The following is a 20,232-nucleotide window of genomic DNA, read 5'->3' as shown; positions in this document are numbered from 1 at the left end:
CTTACTAGCAACTGGTAGAAAACTCCCCATCAGGGAATCGAACCCTGGTCTTCCGCGTGACAAGCGGAGATACTATCCAGTATACTAACGAGGATTGCACTAGTAGCATTTTTGGCTAAATAAAAAAAAAGTGCCGCTGTTCCGGCCTATGAAGGGAATTCTTGGAGCTATACAGGGGAGGCTTTCAGTGTAGCAGACATTTCCTGTCACTCAATGACACAGCAGTTGTGACTGAATCCATTCGGAAATCATGTTGTCTGGCATCTAAAATGTTTGCCGTCAAGTGTGAATGGTGCATTGAGCCTGGGAACGTGCACAAAAGTCATCTTCAGCAGTTTCCGTAGTGTAGTGGTTATCACGTTCGCCTAACATGCGAAAGGGCCCCCGTTCGAAACTGGGCGGAAACAGTATTCTTTGTTCCTGCTTACTCCACACAATAAAACTCTACTTAGTGGAATTGTCCGAAACTGGATAAGAAGTACAACTGCGCCAGGCTTGGCTTTTCCTCCACACAATCAGAGTGTTCTGACTAGCGTTCCCAGCAAACTGGATGAAAAAATGCAAAATTTTCCATTCTGATATGCAACCTTTCATGCATGCTGAGGTAGGCGATCATTTCGTCAATGTGAAACTGTCTCTGACAGCAGAAACATGCTCGATATGTATCGTCTCTGTGTTAAATGGCTGTTGTCTTACTAGCAACTGGTAGAAAACTCCCCGTCAGGGAATCGAACCCTGGTCTTCCGCGTGACAAGCGGAGATACTATCCAGTATACTAACGAGGATTGCACTAGTAGCATTTTTGGCTAAATAAAAAAAAGGTGCCGCTGTTCCGGCCTATGAAGGGAATTCTTGGAGCTATACAGGGGAGGCTTTCAGTGTAGCAGACATTTCCTGTCACTCAATGACACAGCAGTTGTGACTGAATCCATTCGGAAATCATGTTGTCTGGCATCTGAAATGTTTGCCGTCAAGTGTGAATTCTGCATTGAGCCTGGGAACGTGCACAAAAGCCATTTTCAGCAGTTTCCGTAGTGTAGTGGTTATCACGTTCGCTTCACACGCGAAAGGTCCCCTGTTCGAAACTGGGCGGAAACAGTATTCTTTGTTCCTGCTTACTCCACACAATAAAACTCTACTGAGTGGAATTGTCCGAAACTGGATAAGAAGTACAACTGCGCCAGGCTTGGCTTTTCCTCCACACAATCAAAGTGTTCTGACTAGCGTTCCCAGCAAACTGGATGAAAAGAAGCAGAATTTTCCATTCTGATGTGCAACCTTTCATGCATGCCGAGGTAGAGGATCATATCGTCAATGTGAAGCTGTCCCCCGTTCGAAACTGGGCGGAAACAGTGTTCTTTGTTCCTGCTTACGCCGCACAATAAAACTCTACCTGGTGGAATTGTCCGAAACTGGATAAGAAGTACAACTGCCCCAGGGTTGGCTCTTCCTCCACACAATCAAAGTGTTCTGACTAGCGTTCCCAGCAAACTGGATGAAAAAAAGCAGAATGTTCCATTCTGTTATGCAACCTTTCATGCATGCTGAGGTAGGCGATCATATCGTCAAGGTGAAGCTGTCTCTGACAGCAGAAACATGCTCGATATGTATAGTGTCTGTGTTAAATGGCTGTTGTCTTAATAGCAACCATGTCGAAAACTCCCCGTCAGGGAATCGAACCCTGGTCTTCCGCATGACAAGCGGAGATACTATCCACTATACTAACGAGGATTGCACTAGTAGCATTTTTGGCTAAATAAAAAAAAAGTGCCGCTGTTCCGGCCTATGAAGGGAATTCTTGGAGCTATACAGGGGAGGCTTTCAGTGTAGCAGACATTTCCTGTCACTCAATGACACAGCAGTTGTGAATGAATCCATTCGGAAATCATGTTGTCTGGCATCTGAAATGTTTGCCGTCAAGTGTGAATGGTGCATTGAGCCTGGGAACGTGCATAAAAGTCACCTTCAGCAGTTTCCGTAGTGTAGTGGTTATCAAGTTTGCTTCACACGTGAAAAGTCCCCCGTTCGAAACTGGGCGGAAACAGTATTCTTTGTTCCTGCTTACTCTACTTAGTGGAATTGTCCGAAACTGGATAAGAAGTACAACTGCCCCAGGGTTGGCTTTTCCTCCACACAATCAAAGTGTTCTGACTAGCGTTCCCAGCAAACTGGATGAAAAAAAGCAGAATTTTCCATTCTGCAACCTTTCATGCATGCTGTGGTAGGCGATGATTTCGTCAAGGTGAAGCTGTCTCTGACAGTAGAAACATGCTCGATATGTATCGTCTCTGTGTTAAATGGCTGTTGTCTTACTAGCAACTGGTAGAAAACTCCCCGTCAGGGAATCGAACCCTGGTCTTCCGCGTGACAAGCGGAGATACTATCCACTATACTAACGAGGATTGCACTAGTAGCATTTTTGGTTAAATAAAAAAAAAGTGCCGCTGTTCCGGCCTATGAAGGGAATTCTTGGAGCTATACAGGGGAGGCTTTAAGTGTAGCAGACATTTCCTGTCACTCAATGACACAGCAGTTGTGACTGAATCCATTCGGAAATCATGTTGTCTGGCATCTGAAATGTTTGCCGTCAAGTGTGAATGGTGCATTGAGCCTGGGAACGTGCACAAAACTTATCTTCAGCAGTTTCTGTAGTGTAGTGGTTATCACGTTTGCCTAACACGCGAAAGGTCCCCCGTTCGAAACTGGGTGGAAACAGTATTCTTTGTTCCTGCTTACTCCACACAATAAAACTCTACTGAGTGGAACTGTCCGAAACTGGATAAGAAGTACAACTGCGCCAGGCTTGGCTTTTCCTCCACACAATCAAAGTGTTCTGACTAGCGTTCCCAGCAAACTGGATGAGAAGAAGCAGAATTTTCCATTCTGATGTGCAACCTTTCATGCATGCCGAGGTAGAGGATCATATCGTCAATGTGAAGCTGTCCCCCGTTCGAAACTGGGCGGAAACAGTGTTCTTTGTTCCTGCTTACGCCACACAACAAAGCTCTACCTAGTGGAATTGTCCGAAACTGGATAAGAAGTACAATTGCGCCAGGCTTGGCTCTTCCTCCACACAATCAGAGTGTTCTGACTAGCGTTCCCAGCAAACTGGATGAAAAGAAGCAGAATTTTCCATTCTGATGTGCAACCTTTCATGCATGCTGAGGATGGCGATCATATCGTCAATGTGAAGCTGTCTCTGACAGCAGAAACATGCTCGATATGTATCGTCTCTGTGTTAAATGGCTGTTGTCTTACTAGCAACTGGTAGAAAACTCCCCGTCAGGGAATCGAACCCTGGTCTTCCACTATGCTAACGAGGATTGCGCTCGTAGCATTTTTGGCTAAATAAAAAAAAGTGCCTAAATGAACGCTTCTCAGTTGTATTTGTGGCTAAACTACTTTTATAATTTGTTTACGTTTTGTTGTTTTGCATTGTCAGGTTGTAACTCTGTTGTTAGCACATGTAGGCTACGTATGTGATGCTGTGTTTATTTGCTGTATGTATGTAACGTTCTATTTCAGCATCAACAGTGTGCATTTTAAATGGGTAAATACTACATTATATGTCTCTTTGTGTTTCTAGTGCTATGCAAGGGGTGCACTGAACACTTTATTTTCCTGTCTATCTATCTGTCTGTCTATTATCTATCTGTCTCTCTCTCTGTCTCCGTCTCTCTGTCTGTGTGATATATAATGCTGTTAACTAGTTATTATAAATGCTGATCAGCGTTAACATGAGGCACTCTGTATATAAACTACATTGTGTTTGGCTGAGCACAGGAGATAATGAAGGATGGCGGTGTCCTTCAGGAAGGCTCCATCGGGCCATCGGTGGCAGGACCCCTCTGATGAGGCCGTGAGGATTAAAAAGACCCATCGCTTCAGGACAAGTCTCCCGCTCAGAGACATGATCAGGTGAAGACCAACTCACTGACTCAAAAAACATGACTATAAAAATTAGTATTTTCCCCAACAACAGCAAGATCCGCAGATGAATGATCCTCGAGGTCCTCATTTTCTGTCTTTGGACCGGGAACGTGGTCCTTTAGCGGGGAGGCGATGTGTCAGACCGACAGGAGGTGATGGGGGAGTACGTGCTGCAGTTTGGTAAATACAAGGGTAAGAAGAGGAAGTCAGCGGTGCAGCTTCTGTCACCAGCCTCTGAAGCAGGACCCCAGCAGCCCTCATGTGCACAGCAGCTTCCCCGGGGTGTCAGGGAAGAACATCTACTGGCCCCCCAGAGTCTTCTCCCTGTACAAGGACCAGGACATGGTGACAGAGAAGACCTGCAGAGACTTCTCACAGTCTGACTGTTATGAGGCTGAGAGGGAAAGATGGATCGCAGAGAGGAAGTGACCACCAACTCACCTAACTAGTATAACTAGTATAAATATGATTATTACATTAGAATAAATACTATCATTTAGTTAGACATATTTAAAGCACCAGAATAAATACGGTTTGGATATGGACATTTGAGAAGCTGAAATCAGATCATGTTTATTGTTTCAGCACTTGTAAATATGTTTAAGGATACACCATCTGTCATCATCATCCGTTAACATGGTCTTCACTTTCACTGCTACGCCGATGATGTCCAGCTCTACATCTCCACAAAAGCCATTAACAAAAACATCGCCCGTCTCCGCCCATCACTCTCCTCATCTGCTGCTGAAACTCTGATCCACGCCTTCACCACCTCCAGAATTGACTACTGCAACAGCATTCTTCACGGCACATCATCCAAAATCCTAAATAAACTCCAGTACTTCCAAAACTCTGCTGCTCGCCTGCTCACCCACACCCGCTCCCGTGACCACATCACCCCTGTTCTCCAGAACCTCCACTGGCTCCCCGTTCCACAACGGATCCAATACAAAATCCTTCTCCTCACTCATAAAGCTCTCCACAATCAGGCCCCCTCCTACCTCACCGACCTGCTTCACCACCACACTCCATCCCGTCGGCTCCGCTCCTCTGATGCCAACCTCCTGTCCCTTCCACTCAGGACCAAGCACCGGACATGGGGTGACAGAGCCTTCTCCATATCTGCCCCCTCCCTCTGTAACTCTCTCCCCAAACACATCCGAGACTGCACTGACCTCTCCATGTTCAAAACCTAAATCAAAACCTACCTTTTCAAAACTGCTTTTAATGTGTGACCATTATTGTGTATTTTATGTTTTTAGTGTATTGCTTTTATATATGATGATTTTAATGTAAAGTGTCTTTGAGTACTATGAAAAGCACTATATAAATAAAATGTATTATTATTATCTACTGTATATACTGTATATTTAATTTACTGTTCATTTGTTTTATACATGATGTTTTAGGGGCATTTTGTTTTAGTACATTTTAGTATTCAGTTGTATTTCTTCAATAAAATATCTTCAAAGCATCACTCTGGCTGTCTTTACTTTAGGGGTAGCAAAACATAGAATATTAAATATTCAACCATTTATATATGCTCAGCTGGACGCTTACACATCTGTACAATAAACATCATTGTTGTGCCTTAATATCAGTAAAACTAGAGCATAATATTTGGAGATTAGTATCTTATTTGCATAATTACTTCAAAATAAATGATTCTATCTTGATTCTTAGATGTGAAGCACTTTGTGTTGATGCATGAATGCTATATTAATAAACTATCATACTTTTTGTATTATGGACACATTCTGTAGCTAATCATTTGAACTAAATGCTGGAGGTTTAGTTTGGGTAATGTGGGACTCAAACCACCTCATGTTGGAAGGGCTTCTGGTCATGAAGATGTCTTCTACAGGTATACGCGGCTGGCCCACGGGTGTTAGGCGAACGTGATAACCACTACACTACAGAAACTGCTGAAGATGGCTTTTGTGCACGTGCCCAGGCTCAACGCACCATTCACACTTGACTGCAAACATTTCAGATGCCAGACAACATGATTTCCGAATGGATTCAGTCACAGCTGCTGTGTCATTGAGTGACAGTAAATGTCTACTACACTTAAAGCCTCCTCTGTATAGCTCTAAGAAAATAATCAAACATAACAGAGATAAATGAATATCACAGTGCAGGAAGAGACAGAAAGCCAACTGGGCTTATTTGAAGCCTCCACCTATATAATATTAAAATTTTACAAAATTACAAAGAAAAAATAAAATATGCATAAGACATTACATTACAACAAAACAAAGAAAGAAAGAAAAGAAAAAGAAAAAAAATAATGTAATTGTGTCGTGTGTGAGTGAGCATGTGTGTTTGAGCGTGTGTGTGCATGTATAATATAACAGCTAAAACAAGAAAGACATGAACACTAATACAGAAACAAACTGTTACAAAACAGCAATCAGATTTTCTTTTAGGCATCTTTTAAAACATTTTATGGAGGGACATTTTTTGTTAGGTGGGAAAAGTCATTCCATAGTTTGGTTCCCCTAAATCTTATTGCAAATTGACCTCTGCTAGTCAGTAACTTAGGTGGATGAAGATTGACGAGTTGAGTAAGAGTGAACCTGTGAATTGAATTTATAGTGGGTCTTGAAATGATCAGGAATATTCCCTTCACCTGAAAGTGTCTTATAAATGAAAACACAAGTTTGTGAAATATTGATGTCATAAATAGTAAGAATCTGCAATTTCTGAAATAGAGGAGCAGAAGTGAAGTGTGACTCTGATCGGGTTGCGATCCTAACAAAACGTTTCTGGAGGACCAACATTTTTTGCAGAGTAGTAGGAAAAGTACTCGCCCAAACTATATTACAATATGAAAGATAGGGATAAATGATACTGTAATAAAGAATAAGGAGACAGTTTGCAGAGACAAGATGTCTAACCCTCCTTATTATTCCAATAGATTTGTTTATTTTTCTACTAACACAGTCAATATTTTTACTCCAACTTAAACTCTCATTAATAATAATTCCTAGGAACTTTTAAGGCCGGAACAGCACCACTTTTTTTTCACTAGCCAAAAATGCTCGTGTGAGGTCAGATAAAGGCGGGGAAAATGTTGACGTTGCACACTACATGGTGGCGAACAGGACTGAACAGGAATTCACTCATTGCTGGCAGGAGCGTCCACCATCAAAGGTAACATAATCATCCATTCAAACATTTATCAAAATAACACTTTGTAAAAGATAGCAATATAAACTCTATTCAAGTCTGCCGTTGAAAAGTTAGTAATCAGCTGTTTTCTCTCTCTGCTTTCCTTCAACAATAACTATTTGAACGTATAATTATAAAAGTATAATTAAAACACCAAATGTTTTATTTACATTTGAAATAGTTTTGTCCCCAAAAGAAGAAGATTCAGAAATGATTCAGACTTCCATTTAGTGGATGTCCCACAGTGTCACATTACAGAAGAATCCTGTTGAACTTGAATTAGTTTGATTATTGAACTGTAAATATGGATTGAAGAGGTTTAAACTGTGATTAGTTCAGCTGATATTCCAACAGTGCTAACCCTAGACTAACCTATTTCTATTGTGAAGTCTGAAGAGCTTTGCTAAAGTTCATTTAAAGGGGCAGGCAGTCAACTTATCCTTTTTAAGAGATGAGCACAAATATTTGTAATAAACTGTCATTGTAGGAAGACTAAATATTTATTTTCCCCATCAGAATAGAGAGGCTCTGGAGAGACGTTTATGGCGGCATACTTGATCTCTTCTACACAATCTTTACCAACCTGGAGAGAGAAGGCCTTCTCAATCCTGACAACAAAATGCATCTCTATGCTCTGCACTGGTGCTTCGTACCCCACATACAGAAAGACCTTCAGTTTTTCCAGCATGGCTGGAACTGCCACTGACTATGCACTGAGGGAAACCAGTCCCCGCTGCAACTGTGGAATCTCCATGAACATGAGGCACAGCAGGACCCAATGCAGGTTTGCATTTATTCAGTAATTTTATCTTTACTATGACCTTACTTTCCTATATGGGACAATGTCAACATGAACCCCACTGTATCTAACATTACACAAAGTTTTTATATTGTAAATAATGTAGGGAAGGTTCATTCCAAAGTGCATGTATCAGAAGCATAATGTAACTAATAGAGGCCTGTAAATGTGGATTATTTTTGTTCTGCATATCATGGGCACTTTCAAAACTTCAATAAGGTGTTGCTAAAATGTTGTGATCAAACAAGGAGCAGTGTTTTAGAGAGATGATTATACATCGTAGCTCTCTGCTCCCTATAGTAATTCATTGGCTCTCTTTCTGATGCCATAGCTGTTCATGGCATCTTCATCCAGAATACAAGGAAATGATAAAACAAGTGATATTTCAAACAAGGTTCTAAAAAAGGAATAACTGACTGAAAATGACTCACAGTTCTGTAGACATGTTGACCATAATAACGTACTACATAATAAATTACTTTTGGCTGAACAGACCCTTTAACCTCAACTCTTTTAACTGCAGGTTGACATGGAGTTTGGAGTTGACTGGACTGGACCGTGTGGTCATCGTCGGCCTGGTGTTGTGGTCCCTGAAGTTCAGCTGCAACGCTCACTAACTGACCAGGAAGTTGAAAGTCTACCAGACCCTGATGGCCCCCTGTCCAATGTGTTGAATGTCTTTGTACAAACTGTGAGCTTAATATCAGAAATGCTCCAGTAAATGCCTGCGTCACATAAATGCTCTGATTAATTAAGCATAGTTCTGAAACCAGTGTTGAATCGCATTCTTATTTACTAAACTCCTCTGTTTCACATGACTAAAAAGATTAACACAAAAGTAAATATAATGGTAATGACAGCACTGACAGTATATATATATATATATATTTTTTTTTTATAGCCGATGTCAATGTACACACTGAATCACAAGGCTCGAGGAACTGCAACATGCATCCCGTTTCAGAACAATACCACGAATAAAGAACAGCAACAACAATTCAATCTGTCTCTTTTGTAACAGTCTCCTGATCATGATCTTTAAAACAATTAAACTGGGAAGAATGGGATTAAACCTACGAGACAATGGTTGAAGACAAATATGCATCACCACATTGTGTGTGTGTGAGTGTTACACACTAACAGAACTAGGTACTAGTTTACATCACTCATTCAACTGCTTTTATACTGTAATTCAATATTTTGGCTGGCCAAGCAAGACAACAAATGCTCCACGATTACTAAAGTGTACATACAGAGTGATATATTGATGTACAGTCTCCTTAGACCAATCCAAAGCCAGTGTCAGTGCTACAAATAGCAGCAAGAATGTCTCTTCCAAAGTTACAGTATAGTCTTTGTAATGTCCTGGAAGTTTCAGATGGTGGAAGCAGGTGGAAGAACTGGGGAAGTTGCTCTCCACCACGGAACTCACAATCTCTCGGGCTCTAGCCCGTCCGCCATCCAACTGAGCTATTCAACACCACACTAGAATCCTTTTTTTGACGTATTTGACTCTGCGATCGCACGTTGAGCCTCAAAACACTGACTGTCACTATTTTCCACATGCTATATACTATGACTGTGTTTCACATTTCTTTCGACACGCTATCCAGGGCGTGCCCACACTTTTTCGGCTTGCGAGCTACTTTTAAAATGACCAAGTCAAAATGATCTACCTACATTAAAAATGCTGAATATCTATTTATTTATACATACATACTGAGTATACTTTATATTTACAATATATGTTGGCATACCTTGCATAACTGCATGAACCCTTATGGCACAATACAATTCTGTACATTCTTGGTCATTACCTTACTCTGATGACTTGCACCGGATGGAATTGGCCAGAGTTGCATAGTCCGGACAGTAGCTGCTGGTAGCCCGCCTCAAGCAGACTTCAAATGATCATCAGTCATGGTGGAACGGTGTTTGGACTTAATGTTCTTCATGTGGGAAAAGGCTGACTCACATAAATATGTAGAGCCGAATAATGCAGTCAAAAAGGGATCACATGTCCTCATGTTTGGGTACTTTTCCTCTGTGAGAAAACTGTCCATGAGCCCTGGACTTCAGCTGAATGTCAGCCTGCAGTGTCAAAATCTCATCCTCCACTCCAGACGAGTTCAGGTGAAACAGTGTTGCAATTTTTGATGCGAGTGAATCAACCTCAAAATCTTCCCGAAATGTGCAGCACATAAGTGTAGCAACTGGCTCGAAAAAAGCAACGTCTCGAAAGCGTTTGTCAAACTCTGACAGACACTTGTCAATCTGCTCTGTGTAGCGCGCACTGTCAAGTTACGCACACGCCTTCCGTTGAGTCTCCAGTTCTGACGCGAGGTTTTGGAAGTTTCCCAAATCATGGCGCTACAGCTTTAGCTTCTTTAGTAGAAATAAATTGGAAGGCTAACTAATTAGCTCGCAGGAGTTTTGCAGTAGCTCGCGCGGTTGACTGCGCATACGTGGTGACCGGTAGTGTTAGAAAATCATGTGGCCATGGTGCCATGCGGACATTTCATTTTTTGTGAATGGCATGCGATCTACCCGCACTACCTCCGCGATCGACGTATTGGGCACCCCTGCGCTATACTATGACTGTTATTTCACTTTTTTCGACATCATATACTATGACTGTTTTTTACTTTTTTCGACATAATGTACTATGACTGTTTTTTACTTTTTTCGACATGCTACTATGACTGTTTTTTGAAAAAAATGATAAAAGTCATAGTATAACATGTCGAAAAAAATCATAAAACAACACCTTCGGCATGGGCGTAGGTAGGAGAGGTAGACCGGTCCTCTACCAGGTCGGGAGGAACGTTCTGCAATAACTTCAACGACCTAGGATGCAACACCTCAAGCTGCCGATTCCTCCATACATGATCCTTCTGCGGAGGGGCCCACGTCAGAACAACCTGTGGCCAACATTCCAACCAAGCACAGCCTGTGTAAGTATCTTAATACTTAGTGCTTATGGTGGAGATGAGAGCTTATATATTGTACAATTATTTTCTTTCTTAAGTTAAGTTAAGTTAAGTTGTGCCCATGGTGCTTGGAAGATTTCTTTCGGAATAAAAAGAAAGATAAAATTGTTTGTTTCAATGATTTTTTATAGTTGTTCACTGTTACGTCTTGTGGGTGAACACATTTAAACTTATGTGAACACAGATACACAAATCAGTGTTAAAAATACACTTTCATGTCTCATAAAAAAAACTGTGATTGAATTGATTAACTCTATTAAAGAGTTAAAATATCAACACTATCCAAAGTGTAAATTTCACTTGGAACCCGTGAGAATTATATAAATACTGGTATAGTGTTAATTTACTGTTAAAAGCAGTTTGCTGTTCTTCTGTAATTATTAGGTGCCATTTCTATCACTGCAGGCCGTCCTGTGTCACATGACAATAGATGCATAGATTAGATAGACACTGCATAGATGTTGGCATTTATCTCCTTGTGTAAATTCTGTTATTCTGCATGTTTAGAGGCAACATTGCAGAAAAATACCAGAAGGCAAATAATGTGTTTATACATTGACTTCCTCAAGTATGTGTTTAATGTTATAATTTCCCACAAACCTTTTTACTTTCACCACCAGGTGTCCCTGTTGTTCCTCTTGTATATTGTTTTTCATGGTTTTGTTAAAATGTGTTGTTATGATTTAGGTTAGATATTTTACTTGGTTATTTTTGTAGCCCTTGACTAGTAATGTGCACCCTGAACCGAGTACATACTGTAATGTCAAGTTGTTGTTTCTTTGTGTATTTGAAGAAAATGAATGAAATCACACAGTTCAGTTTGAGTTGCTGAGGGAGCAGAGGTGCAGAAAATGATCAGAAGGCAAATAATTGGTGATATTTTATCTTCTACAGAAACAAATACATGTTAAAAAACAATCACTTAAACAATATACCTGTTACATATGGAAAAGATGGAAGGTAACTGAAGATTGGAATAATCATTTACGATTTCTTATTGTAGTATGTAGTATTCTAGTGCTTTTATTTTGAAGGTTACATACCACGCATCAGTGGAACCGGATGTTCCTCCATTATCAACATGGCGCCTAACGTTGTTAGCAACAGCAGCGTCTCTTTGTTGTGTTGATAAAGTCTCAGATAGCTCCATCACTACGGATCCATCAGAGTCTCTGTATGTCTGAATGGACTTTTAGCTCTTCACCTTTTTTTCTGGATGTTTTTCCTCTGACTCATCTCCCGGTAGCCTACAAAGCTGTTGAAGTTAGCTTAGCATGCTAGCTGGAAACAGACCGACGGGGACGGAAGTGATCAACACAGCTCTAGTCAGAGTTTAATGAGAGCAAACGGTTTGTGTGGTTGTGTGAAAATGTCTAAAGTCCAAATACTGAGATGTTTAATCAACCAGCGACTAACTGCGGCTGCTGAAGAGATATTTGGTGTGTTTGAAAGAACGACAGCAGAGTACGAGGAGGAACTTTCTCGTTCAAAAGAGGAGAACGAGCGACAACGGAAACTACTGGACGCTGTTTTCATCCCTCAGCTTCGGTTACACAGAGCAGGTTGGTTCATTAAACACTCAGCATCTTTAACACACAAAGTAGATGAGATGAGAACGTGCAGCGTGTTGAAATCTAAAATATGTTCACGTCACATAAGAGAGTTAACGGAATTGTTCCCTGGTCCGGACAGTTTAGCGAACATGCCAATAAAATCCACATCTATTCGGACCAAATTATATTCTCGTTGTAAACACTGGGTGTTGTTGGTTTTTCGGGGATATTGACTTGTTTCAGAGAATTACCATCAATGCTGTCAACACATCCGAGACCGTAGTTCTGTCCTTCACAATAAGATATCACGCTTCAACAACTCCAAATGATACAATAAAAGCTCCTTAATTTCCATTCGAGTGTATACCACCACCTGCTGGATGTTTTGTTAAACTCTTCTCGTATCAGTCACTTGCAAAACACCAGCTGATGCATGAATTTAACAATTATGTACATGTATAGTATATTGTATATAACAGTTACTATTATAACACACATTGGAGAGTAAGAGTTCTGTTACTTGGAGAGGGATCCCTCCTCTGTTGCTCTCCCTAAGGTTTCTTCGTCTTTTCTCCCCGTTAAAGGGTTTTTTTGGGGGAGTTTTTCCTGTTCCGATGTGAGGGTCCTGGGACAAGAGGATGTTAAATGTGTACATATTGTAAAGCCCTCTGAGGCTAATTTGTAATTTGTGGTTTTGGGCTATACAAAAATAAATTGATTGAATTGAATTGTTACAACTAAAAACACAAATATTCATGATTGAAAAGCTACATTGTTGAAGCAAAAGACAAATTACTTTTTCAAAAGATTGAAAAGATGATGCAAACATTTATTTATATATAAACGGGACAAAAACTAAATCAAAAATCAGGACACAAATACCATTTATAATTAAAGCTGCGAGCAGCATTGATCGGGCCCTTGCAACTTCACGCACGTCGAGGGTACTAGCAAGACTCTGGCCATGCATTTCTGTGACCATCACACTCTGCGTGCACGAGTGAGATATTTCCTGCGTAGACCAGCAGCGTAGCAAGATCATGTTGCCAGGTCTTAAGCCTCAAATATTTTGAGTGTACAACCGATACAATCATAAATGTAAGCCTTTAAAAATCATTAAGAAAATTAGTGTGTGTGAATGTGCTTCAGTGTTTGTAACATAACATACTGTCAGTTTACTGGGATGGGGTTCAACTCCCTGCAGTGTCCTGCTGATTGTATTTGGACTTACATGAAAGTTAAAACAGTAGTGCCATTTGCTGTTACTTGAACACTTTAATTTAACACTGTTTTCATTTTAAGTTCTTCTGTAACTTTAGATTGTAGTGTGAAGCATTCATTATAACGTTTAACCTGATTGTCATGAAGAAGCTCTGGACAGATCATTTATACTAATGCCCACTGACATGGTTTGAAAATCCACTGTTATCTAACTTTTGCTCTCCAAGCATCTTAGTTTGCACATATTTAGATCAGAGAAGTCTTTTTCTCATGGTGTGCCCACAAACCCTTTCAATAAGTTCAGTGTTTGGGCCACTGTAATTATAGAATCCTGCTTACGTCCGTGCTTATCAGTAGGTGGTGCTATGACTATGATTCAAAATTGGCCTGCAGATGTCTTCAGGCTAAATATGTGCATAGTAAGATGTTTGGAGAGCAGAAATTAGATAAAAGTGGTTGTCAAGCCACTGTCGGTGGGCATTAGCATAAATGATCTGTCCAGAGCTTCTAAGTGAGAATTAGGTTAAATGTTACAAGGAATGCTTCACACTACAATCTAAAGTTGCAGAAGAGCTGAAAATGAAAACAGTGTTAAATTAAAGTAACAGCAAATGGCACTACTGTTTTGTTAACTTTCATGTAAGTCCAAATACAATCAGCAGGACACTGTATTGAGTTGAACCCCAAACAAACAGCTGCCTACCTTTTAACTAGCGCTACGATTCTTTGTTTGTTTTTTCACGCTTCTTTGAAATGGGTAGGTTGGGCTGGATTCTACTGCCCTGACAGGCGGAGGTGAGCCTCACATTACATTACAGTCATTTAACAGACGCTTTTATCCAAAGCGACTTACAATAAGTGTATTCAACATAGGTATTCAAGAGAACGACTAGTCACCAGAAGTCATAAGTAGGCTACATCTCCTTTTTTTTTTTTTTAAACCAGCATCTAAGAGCATAACCCAGAGCCAAAGTACAGTGCAGAAACAAACTAATACGAATATAATAAGTGCAACAAAAAAGCCGTGACCGGGTCGATCGGGCGCAGGGACCTCTGAGCGACGGGGCAACCAATCGCCCCAAAGCAGCAGAGCGAAGTGATCAGGCGGGGGTGTAGGGCTTGACCATGGCCTGGCGATAGGAAGGAGCTGTTCCTTTTACTCCCCTGTAGGCTAGCACCACAGTCTTAAACTGGATGCGAGCTCTTACAGGTAGCCAGTGTAGAAAACGGAGAAGGGAAGTTGTGTGGGAGAACTTGGGGCGATTGAACACCAGGCGAGCTGCAGCTTTCTGGACAAGCTCCATAGGTCTGATAGCCGATGCCGGGGCTCCGGCAAGTAGTGAGTTGCAGTAGTCCGGGCGGGAGATGACAACAGCCTGGATGAGCACCTGCACCGTCTCATCAGTGAGGAAGGGGCGAATCCTCCTGATGTTGTAGAGCAGGAATCTGCAGGAGCTTGTAACTGATGAAATGTTTGGTGAGAGAGACAGTTGGTCATCCAGGGTCACACCCATGTTCCTCGCAGTCCGAGTTGGTGTCACCACGGTATCGTCAATGGTGATGGACAGGTCTCGGTGCAGGCAACCCTTCACCTGGACGAGCAGTAGCTCGGTTTTGTCCAGGTTGAGCTTGAGGTGGTGTGTCGTCATCCACTTCGAGATGTCAGCCAAGCACGCAGCGATGCGTGCCTCCACTTGGGTGTCACCGGGGGAAATGACAAGACCAGCTGGGTGTCATCGGCATAACAATGGTAAGAGAAGTCATGCGAGCGAATAACAGAACCCAGAGATCTTGTGTAGAGCGATAAGAGAAGGGGGCCTAGGACTGAACCTTGTGGAACCCCGTAGTCAGCATACGTGGTTCCAACACGTCACCTGGTAGGATCGACCTGTCAGGTAGGAGGTGTTCCACCTCGGCTAGCATAGTAGACCTTACCCCGGGAGGCATGATGCCGCAGTTAATGCATGGGTTCTCCAAGAGGCTCTCCATCAGATGCTCGAGGCCAAGACATGAGGGGCAAAGGTCATGACCGTCTTCAGGCTGAAGAAGAGTCATACATGTCTTACAGCCGGGGGAGATAAAAACGTTCAAAATACTTTCTCATTGGTGTACAAAGGTAATAGACAGTGATCAACAATGATAATAGCGATATTAGCAGTCAACAAAAAAGAAGACTCCTCTCACCCCCTGTCCTTCTATTCATCAAACTAAACCACGGAACAGCATATATCCCCATTGCTATCCCCAACACCATGTGACTCAATTACCGTCAGTGACCAAATAGGGTGTACAAAATGGCACAGGCTGTTCCTGGCTCCTACTCTGTTATAGAAACAAGAACAACTCCCGCAAAGAGAAACTTTGTCTCACAGCCAGGTAAAACACATGTCAGTTTTGAGTTTGTTTGAATGAGGTCTGAATATGTTCTACAAAATGTGCAACATGTCTCCCCACATTATAGGAAAGTAGTGATATCAGTGGATTAGTTGTTAACATGAAATTACAGTTTTCTAAGGTGTGTATGTAATTCATTATTTTCCACAGACGTCCAGCAGCTGTTGGTGGTTAAAGAAGAGCAGCAGGAGTGGAGCTCTAGTCTGGACCAGGAGGACCCAGAGCCCCCACACATTAAAGAGGAACAGAAGGACCCAGAGCCCCCACACGTTGAAGAGGACCAGGAGGACCCAGAGCCCCCACACATTAAAGAGGACCAGGAGGACCCAGAGCCCCCACACATTAAAGAGGAACAGGAGGACCCAGAGCCCCCACACATTAAAGAGGAACAGAAGTACCCAGAGCCCCCACACATTAAAGAGGAACAGGAGTACCCAGAGCCCCCACACATTAAAGAGGAACAGAAGGACCCAGAGCCCCCACACATTAAAGAGGAACAGGAGGAACTCTGGACCAGTCAGGAGGGAGAGCAGCTTCGAGGTCTGGAGGAGGCTGATATCAAGTTCTCATTCACTCCTGTGAAGAGTGAAGAGGAAGCTCAGTCCTCACAACTTCAAAGACAAACCGAACAGATGGAAACAGAAGCTGATGGAGAGGACTGTGGAGGACCAGAACCAGGCAGGAACTCAGATCCAGATAGACATCCAGAACCAGATACTAATGAGAAGACTGGAGACTCTTCTGACACTGATGACAGTGGTGATTGGAAGGAGACCAGAAAACCTCAGTCAGGTTTAAACTCTGTGAATAATGAAGTTCCTGTCAGTGATTCAAGATGTAGTGCTGGTGAGAAACTATTTAGCTGCTCTGAGTGTGAGAAAACATTTGGCAAGAGTCGAAATCTGAAGAAACACATGATGATTCACACAGGAAAGAAACCTTTCAGCTGCTCTGAATGTGGTAAAACTTTCACTGTAAATGCAAGTCTGAAGACACACATGAGATGTCACACAGGAGAGAAACCTTTCAGCTGCTCAGAATGTGGTAAAACTTTCACTCAAAATGGATGTCTGAAGAAACACATGAGATTCCACACAGGAGAGAAACCTTTCAGCTGCTCAGTCTGTAGTAAATCTTTTTCAGTGAGTGGACATTTACAGAGACACATGCTAACTCACACAGGAGAGAAACCTTTCAGCTGCTCAGTCTGTAATGAATCTTTTTCAGATCGTGCACATTTAAAGAGACACATGCTAACTCACACAGGAGAGAAACCTTTCAGCTGCTCAGAATGTGGTAAAAGTTTCACTGAAAATGGAAGTCTGAAGACACACATGAGATTCCACACAGGAGAGAATCTTTTCAGCTGCTCAGTTTGTAATAAATCTTTTTCACGTAGGGCACATTTACAGAGACACATGGTAACTCACACAAGAGAGAAACCTTTCAGCTGCTCAGAATGTGGTAAATGTTTCACTGAAAATGGAAGTCTGAAGAAACACATGAGATTCCACACTGGAGAGAAACCTTTCAGCTGCTCAGAATGTGGTAAATGTTTCACTCAAAATGGAAGTCTGAAGACACACATGATATTCCACACAGGAGAGAAACCTTTCAGCTGCTCAGAATGTGGTAAATGTTTCACTGAAAATGGAAATCTGAAGACACACATGAGATTCCATACAGGAGAGAAACCTTTCAGCTGCTCAGTTTGTAATAAATCTTTTTCACGTAGGGCACATTTACAGAGACACAGGCTAAGTCACACAGGAGAGAAACCTTTCAGCTGCTCTGAATGTGGTAAAAGTTTCACTAAAAATGTAAGTCTGAAGACACACATGAGATGTCACACAGGAGAGAGGCCAGGCTCCAAATGACGTTAAGGCAGCGTCTTGTGGTTTGAGCATTTGGTTGACTCTTATACAGAGAAGTCTTCCAGGCGCATTATAGTTTATCACCTAATTAGCATATAGGGAACATGGCCCCTGTGGCCTCTAGAAAAAGAGGAAATCCTATCTCAAGGTGTTATTTGTATGTTATGCGAGTTGTCTATTTCTCTTTTTATTTTCCAAATCAATGATGAGTTGTGATCTATTGCTTTCTATCAGCCTAATGGTGCGTTCACACCAAACGTGACGCGAATTATTCGCGCGAGTAGATTACATACAAAGTCTGTGCACAGACGCGATGAGACTGGAGTGACGCGAATTTGCGATTGACGCGAATTCGCGCCAAACGCCACATCGCCCCGAACGCGTGAGTTGAAATTTTTCAACTTCGGCGAAATATTCGCGTTACGCCCCAGCGCGATAGCCTATCAGCGTTGAGATGTTTCTCCTGTCATCACTGACGTCCTGCCTTTGTTGAATCAGGAAATAAATACTGTAGCCGTCTGTGTTCACCCAGAGCTCTACGATACCTTATATCAATAGAGACCGGACCAAACTATATGTATAAATGTGTGTGTGTAAACCATATGGTACAAACAATGAATAGACGCTGCCCTATTTACGTCTAGATGATGTTATTCTGAGTGTTGGTGGAGCTGCTACAATGGCGGACAGTTGAATGGCTTTCAGGGCGATAAGCCATAAGCGATAAGCCAGGCCCCCTCTCTGGCGCATCCAGCACGATTCACGCAAATGAACACAAATAGTCCCTGGCGAGACCGGAGGCGCGAACGTTTGGTGTGAACATGGCATAAGAGTGTTATACTTTCAGATATCAATATGCTCTTTGCATGTAATCCCATATTGCTTAGAGACGTTACATTTATTGAATTGCTTTAATGTGACTTTCTATCATTTATCAAAATGTGATCATACGTGCTTGTAATGTTGACTGTTATGTTAAAGGTAATGAATTAAGTGAACTTTGGGTTAAACTCACTCTGACATGATTGAATGACAGCCAGCAGAGGAGAAAGATTGTAAATTCAAAAACTAACTATTGTCTTAGTTAGGGGACATCCTGTTCAGTGAGAGCTAGCCAGACACCTTCTACAAAGGAGGGGGCTAGCAGAAAAGCATTCAACTTAAAAAGTAAGTATGTCAGAAGGGATAGGACTATTGGAACTGTTTTGTCCAATGATTTAAGAATGTTCTGTTGTCTACCTTATGTGAACCCGGAGGTTGCAGAAAGCGCCAACGAGAAGGGTACAAATAGGAGACGACAAAGGATCGAGGCTTCTGGACGCTCTTCTTAGAGCTTTTAGGCTTTTTGAGAACTTGGTACATTTGAGATTTTGTATGATCTATTATTTCACTTTTATTACTCGTTTTTGTAACCTTTTTCTAAACTTTTTGTAAAAACCAAATAAAACTGGATTGTATTTTGTGCATTCCAACCAAAGTCCAGTGTTGCTCGTCTCTGGTGGGGCCCTCGTAGTCTCCTCAATGTGAGGGAGCTCTTCCCCTGGGATAGGCTGACAGTAGTACATTTATTAGACATGTGATCTGAATGACATTCCTGTTACAAGCTAAGGTTAAGATGGTGTTGTTCAGCATTGTTGTGATTTACTAACTTCGTTGCCTCAGACTGATTCTGAAGCTCTGCTAATGTATCATAAGTGATGTTGCAGTGTTTGTTAATAATGTTGAGACATTAGCTGAAGTGCATTAGGAAGCAATGGGGTTAGATTGGTATCTAAATTAGGGGTGTTAGGGCCAGGGTCCTGAAGCTGCCCTGAATAACCGAGTGAGGTTCCGAACCACACAGGGTTCCTCCAGCGGTGGCCCTTTAGAGAGGGTCCATCCTGGAGTACATCCAGTCGTCCCACACCTGTTGCGCACACACACACCTAAATCCGTTGATATCGGTCAGTCGGGAAGGCCGACGTTTTTAGCCTGAAATAAGTGATACTGTTGCACCCCGTTGCCACAGAGACCCAGTTCAAAACACCATAAAGGCACGTACACACAGGAAGCAGTGTTATGAAAATATAAATCTTTTATTGGTACAAATACAACTAGGTGGAGTAACCAGTGACAGCTGGTTTAGCGGGCAGGAGGAGTTCACAGACCATACGCTAAGATCGGCATCACAAACAATTTAAAGCAAAAGAAACAAAACAAAAGACCAAGGCAGCGTCTCACTAACTAGAAAAGAAATGAAAATGAAAACATAAGTAATCACAAACAACTGCCAATAAACAGAAAACAAACCCAAAAGA

General features: G+C 41.9%; 8 non-coding genes across 8 annotated transcripts; 4 read left to right on the top strand and 4 right to left on the bottom strand.

The window, feature by feature from the left end:
* Window positions 1-22: 22 nt before the first annotated feature.
* On the bottom strand, window positions 23-94 carry trnad-guc (transfer RNA aspartic acid (anticodon GUC)). Its single transcript has one exon. It is a non-coding gene; the product is annotated as a tRNA-Asp (tRNA).
* Window positions 95-334: 240 nt separating this feature from the next.
* Window positions 335-407, top strand: trnav-aac (transfer RNA valine (anticodon AAC)). The gene has a single exon. It is a non-coding gene; the product is annotated as a tRNA-Val (tRNA).
* Window positions 408-713: 306 nt separating this feature from the next.
* On the bottom strand, window positions 714-785 carry trnad-guc (transfer RNA aspartic acid (anticodon GUC)). Its single transcript has one exon. It is a non-coding gene; the product is annotated as a tRNA-Asp (tRNA).
* A 240-nt stretch (window positions 786-1,025) lies between these two features.
* On the top strand, window positions 1,026-1,098 carry trnav-cac (transfer RNA valine (anticodon CAC)). Its single transcript has one exon. It is a non-coding gene; the product is annotated as a tRNA-Val (tRNA).
* A 561-nt stretch (window positions 1,099-1,659) lies between these two features.
* Window positions 1,660-1,731, bottom strand: trnad-guc (transfer RNA aspartic acid (anticodon GUC)). Its single transcript has one exon. It is a non-coding gene; the product is annotated as a tRNA-Asp (tRNA).
* Window positions 1,732-1,971: 240 nt separating this feature from the next.
* trnav-cac (transfer RNA valine (anticodon CAC)) lies at window positions 1,972-2,044 on the top strand. Its single transcript has one exon. It is a non-coding gene; the product is annotated as a tRNA-Val (tRNA).
* Window positions 2,045-2,330: 286 nt separating this feature from the next.
* On the bottom strand, window positions 2,331-2,402 carry trnad-guc (transfer RNA aspartic acid (anticodon GUC)). The gene has a single exon. It is a non-coding gene; the product is annotated as a tRNA-Asp (tRNA).
* Window positions 2,403-2,642: 240 nt separating this feature from the next.
* trnav-aac (transfer RNA valine (anticodon AAC)) lies at window positions 2,643-2,715 on the top strand. Its single transcript has one exon. It is a non-coding gene; the product is annotated as a tRNA-Val (tRNA).
* The last annotated feature ends 17,517 nt before the right edge of the window (window positions 2,716-20,232 follow it).

Source organism: Anarrhichthys ocellatus, unplaced genomic scaffold (assembly GCF_004355925.1).
Source record: "Anarrhichthys ocellatus isolate YVR2014 unplaced genomic scaffold, GSC_Weel_1.0 scaffold161, whole genome shotgun sequence".
NCBI lineage: Eukaryota > Metazoa > Chordata > Actinopteri > Perciformes > Anarhichadidae > Anarrhichthys > Anarrhichthys ocellatus.
The sequence above is the reverse complement of the archived record's forward strand: the minus strand, read 5'-3'. Positions and strand labels throughout refer to the sequence as shown.